General features: G+C 40.6%; 1 protein-coding gene across 1 annotated transcript in view; it reads right to left on the reverse strand.

The window, feature by feature from the left end:
* The window catches only part of TENM2 (teneurin transmembrane protein 2), a 613,414-nt gene extending 603,159 nt beyond the window's left edge, over positions 1-10,255 (reverse strand). The window contains exon 1 of the mRNA XM_031060588.1: positions 10,095-10,255. The gene's annotated coding sequence lies outside the window, so the exon portion shown is untranslated. The remainder of the gene's footprint in view (positions 1-10,094) is intronic.
* Positions 10,256-10,277: the final 22 nt, after the last annotated feature.

Below are 10,277 nucleotides of genomic sequence, written 5' to 3' on the forward strand. Positions count from 1 at the left end.
AAACAGCTCTATGGATCTGCAAGTAATCAAAGTGGGAAAAAACATCAATTCCTAACATTCAGCATTTAGCTATAATCTACTGGTAGTGGACACAAATAAGAGTTCATACAAACAGAAGAAATGGCACTGAGTACACATACAACTTCTGGCAATAAGATAATTAGTCAACTCCAAACTTTAAACTATTCTTGTAAAATCTTCCCCAGCAATGTCATGGCTGAGGGGAGCAGGGTAGGGAAGTGGGAAAAAGGAAGGTGAAGGGAGAAAAAGTACCCCCATCCAACCAAAGAGATTCCTTCTAGGGTCACGGCATAAATGACCACCGCCTGACACAGAAAATAAATAACCCAACCAGCTGACACAGAAAGCATTATGTTAAAATACACAGGAGTATAGTTACCATGACTTCTGACACAGACAGATGCATTCATAATAAATTTGGGGAATTACAGTCCAAAATATTCATGAGCTGACTGAACTAAGTCAGATAACCCTTGGTTATGGAGCTTAGATCCTGGAGCTTTACATCCAGCTGTGCCAGACTTAAGTGTAGAGTAGATAAGTGATATAAGAAGGAAGACAGCAAGACATTTTTAAATCACATTTTTGCTAGTTTACTATCTGGACCCAGGAAACAGCACACCAGCCCTAGTGCTTCCATCTGCCATGCCTGCCAAGATCCTTTTTTGCAAACAAGGCAAGACCCAGACGGAGTAGCACATAGCTGCTCTTGAACTACCATGAGAGCCCCTGGTTTCACTTCTCTCTCACTGCCTAAATGGAAAGCAATCTCAAACCAAATATTGAGCACCTTTTTCTTTAACCTCAGCAATTCTTTCTGCAATGTGTGGTGCCAAGCCTCATTTGTTTCTCTTTTTCTATAAAGAAAAAAACCTAGAAACAAGAAGTGAGCCTCCCTACCCAGCTAAAACTGTGGCATGGATAAGCAAGGTTTGATCCTAAGTCACTACAATCACTGCAAGGCATAAATAAACTTCAACAACCACAAGTTCAAGCTCATGTATATGTTTCTTGCTGCTTAGTTTGAAAATAATACCTACTAGCTATAAATGATAGGTTCTGCTGTGCTAATATTATGGTCTACTAAGTACAAAACAGCATTTCATTAGCAAAATTGAAGTGGCATCTAACCATCTTATAAGTGTCCTTCTTTGAAATGTATAAATTAAACTGCAAATGGACAACAATAGGAAAAATGTGTTCTAGTAGAGGCTGCCCTAAGCAGGGGATCCTTTCCCATGCACACTCGTTTGAAGAACAGCAGGGCAATAATGACTATTTTCAGGATCAGACCCTGACAGTTAAACTTATCTAATTCAGGCTTAACTGTCATTTTATTAAATTATTTTTATATTGCAAATTTAAAGACATTCCTATTCTACAATACATGGGATGAGTTACTTGTTTTCAAAAAAGCACTTAAATATTTTTTGAATACCCACCAGGTTTCCTCCTGACAAGGACTAACCCAGTCTGACTAGACATCTGACTTCTAACACTTCATTCCAGGGGCAAGGAAATTTACAATAATCAGAGACTCTTTTGTGTCCAGGGCAAGATGGAAAACCTTTGGTAAATGGAGGCAGAACAAAGCAGCAATCATTGCAGCTTTACAAAGAATCTAAACCCCACACTTCACTGTGTTCTCTTCTGCAAGAGCAGAGGAATGAGAAAAGCTGTCTCCTTTGCAAGGAACCACCAGGCAAGTAGGGAATGAGCATCGATGTGGGGAGTATCAACAGACTCCCAATTCTGATTTTCCCAAGCAAACTGCTGAGACAAAGAGAATGGCACAGATCTCACTATCCCAGTATCCTTGTGTGGGGAAAGGTCATCTGGAAGCTGGCCTAAAGCTAACTGGGGTACAGCTGCAAATTTTAATCTTGCAACACCAATCTACAGAACAGAAAATGTATAAATTCCAATGTTCACAGTCAGTGAAGGTTATGGGGAGAGAGACAGGCTTGGAGGTAATGCATAAGCTGCTCTGTAAAAGAGAAATCTATTAAGGGCTTATATTTTGGACTAAGAAACACAGAGGGAAGTGATTACTCCTCCTTTAAAGGAAAAAGAAAGGCAATTTAAGCCTGGAGGTAGCTGATACAGAATGCCAGCTGAACTAGAGGAACTTACAGAGGCCTCTGGGATTACTGGAGAGATGGAAGAAGAGTTGCAGTAAGGTAATTAGAGCTTCAATAGAAGAATAAATACTCCACAGGCAATCCACAGGTTCTCCTCACCTCTCACCACTCCTTCTCTCCAGCAGTGACATCTGCTTGTGAAAGCCAAGGGAAAGCTCTCTCTCATTCAACTCCTCAGTTACTAATCCTCAGTGCAGCACAACAAGGGGCACAGAAGCAGAGGAGCTGCAGCTCTCCCTGCAGGCTCCGAGGGCAGCTCAGGGGTCTGCAGGTGCTCACCCACAGCAGCCAAGCTCTGGTGGAGCCACGGCCCCAGGGGCACTCTGAGACACAAACACACACCCAGGGCAGTGAGGTGTTATCCAGGCTACTTTTTTCCCTGTATTTTTCTCCTTCTCCTCTTCTTCGTGCCCCAGAGGGAAAAAGATTGCTGTTTACAGGCAGGCTGCTGAAGCAAGGAGTGGCACCTTGCTAGGGAATGATCTGAAGGGAGCAGGAGGAAGAGAGTGATGACAGCAATCCATTGAGGAGTCACTATCTCAGCTTTGTTCCTGTGCAAGGCATTTTGGTTATGCACATGGACATCTCTGTCTCTCCTTCACCCTGCAATGCTGAAACAAAGTGCCATGATGATATTTCCAGAGGGCCTGCTTTATAAGGAGCACTGAAATAATTGTGACTTTGATAGCCTGGAAAAATGCTGCAGCAAATTGTGCTTCAGCACTGGTCCTTGGCCACTGCCATCATTCTGAAATATGTTCTGTGCAGCTCCACTCTGGTGTCATCTCTCAGCCTCAGGTATGCTGCACAGAGGAAGGAAGGTGACAATGTTCTGGATTTCAGTCAGCATTCCTTAGCGGGTAGAAAAGCTGAAAGAAAAGACAGCTGCACAGCTTATTCTTTACTCCACAGCTGAGGCCAGTGGTGTCAGCTAGGATTTGCACTGCAATACCACATACTTCAGAATTGCTTAATAAAGCTGTGACCTCCAAATTTAGCACTGCACTAAGAGACTTTTCCTCAGGCTGCTCTCTGCCCACTACAAGCAGCTGCAGAGATGGGGATGGAGAAGACTTAGGTTGGTCTCTGTGCAGGGAGAGAAGTAAAGCAAGCTGACTTCTCTGCTAAAACAAAAAAGGTTTAGTTCCTTTTGTAGCCAAGGCTACAACACAAATCTTTATTACTATCCTTGCTTTTTAGATTATTAATGATCTACCTGACAGTCCACTTCCCATAAATCTTTCCTGAAAAGACTCAACTACCAAGCATACGCATTTATTTCAGGTGACTTGACAGAAATACTTTTATAGTGCTTTTTTTCCTCAAGGATTTTCCACAGCCAGAGATCCAAGACCAAGTCCAGAAGGACACTAAGAACTCAACTTGAGTACAGCAAACAGGATTTTTCTCATCATCTTATAGGCACCCACTCATCTTTAAACAGTTAGCTTTCTTTAAAAACCTTTTCTGCATTGCCTCACTCTCAATAGCAATTTACAGTTTCCCTTAACAGTGTTTTGTGTGTTCTTTAGCTGATATTTAGGCCACAGGTTCCCAAACCAGAAGGAATAGACCAAAGCCATTCACTATGGGAATGTTCTGTATCTTCATTTCAAGCTAGATCCCCATGTGTCACATGTATGTTTACATAAACTCGGTCATGTTTTAGGTAACTGAACACGTTATAGAAACACCACAAACAAATCAAACCGCTACAAGATTATTAAAATTGCTAATCCCCTTCCATGGTACTTTTGTGTTTACTCAAAGTTGTAGTCAAATGTATCAAGCTTCAACTCATTCAAATATTCTTCTATAAAATAAGATTTGCCTAAAACTTCACCCTGATTGGAAGGGGTCTGACAAAAAAAATCTTTTTTGTGAGACCCAGTAATAACCCTTTTGATTTTAATGCTGTCAGCTATGTTAAAGTAGGAGAGAAAACTATTTCTCTAACTTCTCAAGGCTTATTTTTGTGAATGCTCACATTTGTATGTTCTCATGGGAAACCAGAAACCAGCTAGAGCTCACTTCCCCAAAAACCACAGACAATGTGAAACTATTTTCTGTGTCAAAAGTACATGGAGAAAACGTAGGAGAAGTGCCCACCCTAAAAAACATCCCATAAGAGAAAGGTCTATGTTCCAGGCTATGCTCTTGCCACCTCCTGCAGGATCACAACCCTCTGAAGGTCCCTGAGCACAGACCCAAAACCAAACACACCAAGAGCCAGCATCTGTAATCAGGAACTAGGATGAAAAGTATATAAATATATATATATTTTTTTAATGTCTAAATCTCTAGTAATGGCCAATTAGGTATCTACACAGTGACAGCAGAACTGCATACCACTTGTTTTATTTGGTTCAGAAAACTCATTTAATGTGGCAAGCATGAAGTGTATAACACTTCTCCCTAGGGAATGTATTTTTATACAGTAGGAAGAATTTAATATTTACTTCATTTCAGTAGACTCATTTTACCTCCAGAATCTGAATCAAACACTGCATTTACTGAAACACTGGCAAGTAAAGTGAACTTTATTTTCAAGACCAGAAAGCTTTTTTCTAGTGTCATTGTTATATTTCAATATCTGGTATTCTGCCTTTCTAAATATTAATTTATTATTGTTTTGTTGTCATTGTTGGAAAAGGTACTTACCATTGGTTTGGTATGTGATACAAATATTGGAGAACATTATTATGATAACTTATTCTGCTTTTTTTAGAGAGATTAGAAAAGTCACTAGGCAATTACACTCAGAAAAATATATTATTTATATTTAGTAGGACTTCCTGTGTTTTGCTGTTTTATATCTAAGCCCTACACTCCTACACAATGGCTTCATAAAAGAATTTTTATAGTTTCCACTTGCATACAGTTATCCACAGCTCTTAAACTTAATACAAGACAGATTTCTACAACACAGCTGACAACATCGTATAGAGCCACTCAAAACCACAGCAGAACCAACACTACTAACTCAATTATTTAGGAAAAGTGACTTCCCTAAAAATTATCCCCAAAAAACAATAGTAATTAAAAAAAAAAAAAAAAGAAAGAACCCTGTTGAGAGAGTTAAGGGAACATAACTAAAAGTTCCCAGGAGGCACAGCAGCACTCACCTGGAGACAGGCTCAGCTTTTGTACCTGGGCACACTGGTGAAAAAAGCTCCTCTGGGTCTGGTTCAAAAAACTGACACTGGCTGCTTATCCCTGCCCAGGATAAGCAGCAGAAGACAGTTTTGTTTCTGTCACTTTCACTGCTCCCCCCTGACAGCACCTGAGATGAAACCATTGCTCAGGTGCCTCTTCCAGGGCACAGGTCCAGGCCCGGCCTTCTCTCCACGTTCTCCACACAGACTGCACCCAGGAGCTATTTCTATCCTCCTCAAGGGTTTCACTGATATGCTCATTAAGGATTTTAGACAGCCTTGCACCACCCCTCTGAACAAGCCCTGGTGTTTTCCTTGCCTGTGTGGGCTGAGAAACAACAGATAAGTCTGGAGAACTGAGACCGATTCAAAGCTCTAAAGGCTGCTACAAAGGTAAAGGCAGGGTGCCCCAAACTACTAAGAAAATCCTCCAAGAGAATCTACTTATGTATTTTACACTATTTTAACACATATTCGTAGTTCTGAATGGTTACAGTTAATATTTCACCTAAATGTGTTTTTGCTAAGAAGTCTCTTCAGAACAAACAAGAAGAATGAAGAGCCTAGTATCCAAAATCAAAAAGGGTGACACTCTGTTCCTAATTTCGCCATATTGAGTCGCATTATAGTTAAAATCAAAACAACTCAAAGAAAATAATCACCACAAAAAAATCCCCAAAGCCAAACCACCCTTCCAAAGTGAAACTTTATTTCCATTCATCAGAGATTAAAATGTATCTTCTATAAAACCTGTTCCTGAGGGAAAGAAAAAGGCATGGCTTAAGATCTGTTGTTTCCCTGACTATTGCCCAGAATGAGTCTGAATACAGCCCCTGGTGTAAAGCAGTGTGTGCACCATGTATCCTTTCACAACCTGCTCAGCTAAACAGAAAAGTTTGCAATCCAACGTTGTGCAGCTTGTCACTAAAAATCTTACAATTACACCCCTGTTTGGATGACTACTGGGTTATTAATGCTCAGCAATAAAGATGAAAGTAGACAATTTATTACTATTTGGCACTGAATGTCAATCAATTCGACAAAAAAGAACCTATTTAAGAATAATAAAAAATGAATAATATCTAAGCGTAGCACACTTCCTGCTTATCTGAAAAGTCTATCTGATTATATTGAGTTAGTCAGCCAGGTGGATTTAAACCAATGTATTTGAAGTTCACCAGCATTATGGGATCCCAGTGCAGAGCAATAATGGTGAGACAAAACTGAGCTAACAGAGAATGGCCCAGAGTCTCCTTTCACTGCTGTGCGGATCAGGGAAGGCTGTGCTGCAGGGAACAAGCTCCACTCTGAGAGCAGCAGCAGAACCAGGGGCTCTCCGAGGCTGCAGCCACAGCCAGGAACCAGAGCTGGAGCAGCCTGTGGCTGGAACAGGGTGACACAGCCAGAGTCACTCCGTACCTCACCAAGAGCACTCTGTGCAGGAGCTGCTTTGTGCAGGAGGAAATTAGAAAGATGAGTCACCATCAGTTGGCATGAAGGCTCTGGGATGTGACACCTCTGGTCACAAAGTGGGGACCAGCTCTGCTTGTACTGAGTATCAGCAAACCCTTCTTTTCTGTTGTAGCACAGTATCATATTAAACTGTTCCTCCTGATAAGGATCTTGTGAAATTGTAAGTAAAGCATAGTCAAAAAAAAAAAAAAGCCTGGGAAAAAACTTGCCATTTCCATTAAATATTAACCTTCTGAAAGAGCAAGTAAGGACTAAAACATCTCTTATCTTAATTAGTTTAGTAGAAATGAATTTAATTTATATTGTAAGGTTGTATTTTCTATTACAGATCCAGGGCAAGGAAGGGCAAACTTTTTAGAACTATCCATTTATATAAAAGAATATTATTGTTTAAAGGATCAGCCCAATAATTTTTTGGTCTTATCTTTAAGCATGGACTTCAGTGGTGCTCCTATGTGAATCTTTTGCCAAAAACATTAAGGACTGAGGGATTAAATTCACAGTAAAATGCAAACAAACACAAAACAGCTTTTCAAACATTGGTATATTGACTTGAGTACTCTAATAGTGGCTAGAGCTTTGTCTTCATCTAATTTGACTTTCAGTTTAGCTTGACCTCTCAGACAAGAAAGTCTAGACATTGAACTTGATTGAACTCAACACTTTCCCTTTCCTGTGTTGTTCTAAATAATTTTAAGCACACAATCACTAATACAGCTAACACCATGACTTACTCTAACAGTAAAGCTGTTCACAGGAAATCTACTTTGACTGCAGAAACAAAAATGTCAGTATTTGACGGGAAAATGCCAAAACCATGTCCATGTATGAAAAGTTGATGTACATATATCAGAAATAAAACTGTTCTTTAAAAAGGCAAAGAAATGCAACTATTAGCCCCCTCAAATCAATAACCTCTGGTAATCTCTGTGACCTAAGAGAAAGTACCTCCTCAATTCTTTCCTGCAGCTTTGACTTTTAGTGTGAAATATTACAAGTGAAAATACAGTTCAGTTTAATTACAGGAAAACATTACTAGTGAAGCTCACGTGTTAATTCTCCCCATGCAACACAAGCAGTTAAAAGCTAATGACACAGAAAGACCATTATTTTAATTATCCCTATTAAAAATAACGTGTAGAGGACTAACATGTTATTGTTTCCTATGAGCACTGTCTTAATAGAAATGTTTTTTTAAAAGCAGAATAAAAATTCAAATATTATCTGGACCAAAACTTTTTCTTTAAAAAACATGCTGTAAACGTGTTAATAATTGGATTAAAAATTACTTCTTTGAGTTCTCAGGCATTGCCAGGACACTAAGAAACCACAACTAGAAAAGTTTTCCTCTTTAAATGAATTAAAACTCAGACCTCACAGTTGGTTTTTTGAATAGCACACAATCTATATGGGTGTAATGTAAGACTAGTTTTTATTTATTACCCAGCAACTAGGAACCTCGGCATATGGGCCAAGCCAAATTAATCATCAACCTGATTTGCTAAGGCACAGGAAAATGATGCTCAGATACATTGTTTGTACATATTTTAAATCTTGACAAAGCAACAAATGTTCCCTATCATTAGGTTGTCATCCCCTTGTAAAAACTGACTTCACCCCAGAACAGACCAATTGCTATTCGGTACAGTGATTCTGCACCAGCTGAATGACAAATACAAATATCTTACAGGAAGAACCATCTTTCTCAATTCCTCTGAAGTTTGAAGAAAAACTTTTGAGTCTGTACAACCACTGTAAGCTATTACACTTACCTCAAGTAACCATACTAACAGGTGATGCTGCTCTTTCATTAACTCTGCCCTTAACAGAGACTGTGGTTTAATTACAACAGATTTTAAGCAGCATTCCATAAAGTGCCCTGTGAGGATGTTGGATGGCTACAGAGATTTATTGACAGTCTGCATTCTGTATTGTTACAGCAAAGCTTTATATTCTTAAATTGCTAGAATGCTGCTCCTTCCACACTTCTCTAGGACACATGCATTTTGAATGTCTTTGATCTTACATAATCTTCTAACTCCACAACTAAACCTGACAAACAAAGTCTCCTTTAATTCTGTGTTCCTGCATTTTAATTCTGTTATAATACCTGTTTCCTCCACATAATACAAGATTCTGTAAATTTAAACAAGTACAAGCCAAACATTATATATAAATATTTACATATTTATGCACACACATATACACACACACAGACAGTACTTGCCATTTCATTCTGAGCCTTTTAGAAGGACAGAACACTTAAGCATGAAGTAAAAAAAAAATAAAGGCATAAAAGCACATATTAGGACTATAAAATCTCCCGAAATTGCTACAAATAGATGTTTACACAAGAATCCTAACGAGAAGTGTTGAAAAAGGAGTCTGGTTCAAAGACAGAGAGTTAAGAGCTCAATTCGCACCTTATTTAAATTTCAGTCTGGGTGTATGCAGGAGACAGAGCAGTCTCTTGTCAAAGTGCCACTCCACGGCAGGTGTAGCAGGGACGCGCTCCGGTGTCAGCACACGCCGGTACATTGTCTGAGCGCTGGATGCGATACATGCCAGCAATCCCTGCCTCCACAGCCAGGAATTTATTATCCACAGCCATTCCCAAACAGCTCAATCGCGGGGCTACTCGTGAAACACCAAAGCGCTTCGGTGTTTATTCCCTTCGCAAACAACAAAATATCACCGTCCCTCCGTGCTCCCCGCAAATCTGCGGCAATGATGCAAAGCAGCATTTTTTTTTTTTTTTTTTTTTTTTTTTTTAATTCCCTTTCGAAATACAAATGCCTGCCTTCTCCTATTGCCGCCTGTTCCTAGCCGAGAAGCACTGTGGACAATAGTTTCTGAATCAGCGATACCTTCCCACACTGTTGGCAAACACTGAAGAAATAAATAATAACATTGTACTACAATCTCCGAAGAAAAGGGGGAAAAGAAAGTAAATAAACAAATTAAACCCCAGCAGCTTAAAAAAAAAAAAAAAAGCAAAGACAACATTAAAACACGGTGAAACCATAAGAAATACCAGCGGCTAAGGATGAGGATTAATGGGCAGCAGCGGCAGTTATTGCGGAGGCACGGAGAATCCTCCTTGCCTGGAACTCATGCAAGTAATGACCTCTCCAAGTGCTGAATCCCGCGGCTCCGACACCCGCACACACACACACATCCCCACTTGGCAACTCCACCCGCAATTACAGCGGCGGCTGCCGGGGCCACGGAGCCCCGAGCGCTGCGGCGGAGAGGGGAGGAGAGCCCCGGGCATGTCCGCAAGTAAGAAGTGAAGAGCATTTACCGGCAGCAGCGGCAGCGGCGGCGGCAGCAGGTTGAGCAGCCCGAGCGCCTCTCACCGTCTCTGGGCGATAACTTCGCACCGGTGCGGATTCCTTCAGTGAGGAGGGGACACCCCTTCCTTCCCTGCCCTTCCCCGCCTTCGCTCTGCTGTCGCTGCGCGTCCCGTCCCCGCTGACACCGGAGC

The sequence above is a fragment of the Geospiza fortis genome, unplaced genomic scaffold (assembly GCF_000277835.1).
Source record: "Geospiza fortis unplaced genomic scaffold, GeoFor_1.0 scaffold413, whole genome shotgun sequence".
Lineage (NCBI taxonomy): Eukaryota > Metazoa > Chordata > Aves > Passeriformes > Thraupidae > Geospiza > Geospiza fortis.